The following is a 1,125-nucleotide window of genomic DNA, read 5'->3' as shown; positions in this document are numbered from 1 at the left end:
AGTGTTAGGCTAGTAATCATTCAGATGGTCATGCCTGATGTAATTATTAAACCTCAAATAGGGTTTTCTACCCTGCCTTTGATCAGTTCCCAGATAAAAGGCATACAACTTTTATATTTATAATAAGCCTTAATCAGCATTAGAGCTGGGCAGTTGTCTGCTCTCTGTGCTATTAGAATCCATTTCCCCATCATTAACCTCATTTTATAATTTGTCGTGCTCCATCTGGGAAGCTCTTAACTCCAACTAGCCAGGCCTCGTGGCTATGTTTTCATGATTCACCTACCCTATGACAGCTTCCTCCTTTCTCCACCTTCTTCTCCATTTCCATGGTTCTCCTTGGGCTCCAATAACAGGGAAACTCAAACCCTCCATACTGTGCCCAGCTAGTGGCTGTTGGCATCTTTATTTAACCAAAAGTGGACAACTTGGGGGGTGGGCAAAATTATATAGCCTTATTTGTTTGTGTATATGCAGATTCTCTCATCTCTGGAGGCAACCAGACCTTGGGGGTCAGTTAATACTACAATGCAAGCAAAAGACCAAACTTCAACACATGTCAGAGCACTGAGCATAGATCTAGCTTCTGTCTGCCACCTCCACATGTGACACAACAGCCATATCTGCAACTATAGGGGAGTGATTATTTACACTTCTGTGCAAAAGTTTTTAATTTCATGCAGTTTCATTTGACAATTCCAATGTTTATTTCATATGCTACTTTCCAGAAATCCCTTGTATATGCTCATGTTTTATTTATGGTTTACTTTAGCAGAGTCCAAGTTTCTCGTATTAGTTAGAGGTGTTCCATCTGTTTTGAATTGGATTTCGCGAAGGATGAGAGATGGACGTCTGGCTTCATGTCTCTGTGAGTAAAATATTTTTTTTTTGCAATTTGTTCGAAGAGGCTATCTTTTCAAAGTTTGATGTCTACATGCATCTGAAATTATTTCTGACTCCTCAATTGGGTTTCATTGGTCTGCATGTCTGATTTTTGTTTGTTTTTGCTAATACCACGTAGCTTGGTTTCTAATGCTCTGTAGCACAATTTGAGATTACACATTGTGATGCCTCTAGCCTTATACTCACTGCTTCAAACTCCTTTGGTTATTGGGGATCTTTTGT

The 1,125-nt window shown here is 39.6% G+C and overlaps 1 pseudogene; it reads right to left on the bottom strand.

Annotated features, from left to right (window-relative positions):
- Positions 1-527: 527 nt before the first annotated feature.
- On the bottom strand, positions 528-641 carry LOC120098402 (small nucleolar RNA SNORA17; annotated as a pseudogene).
- Positions 642-1,125: the final 484 nt, after the last annotated feature.

The sequence above is a fragment of the Rattus norvegicus genome, chromosome 18 (assembly GCF_021556685.1).
Source record: "Rattus norvegicus strain SHRSP/BbbUtx chromosome 18, alternate assembly SHRSP_T2T, whole genome shotgun sequence".
Taxonomy (NCBI): domain Eukaryota; kingdom Metazoa; phylum Chordata; class Mammalia; order Rodentia; family Muridae; genus Rattus; species Rattus norvegicus.
Note: the sequence above shows the minus strand (reverse complement) of the source record. Positions and strands in the feature narration are given on the sequence as shown.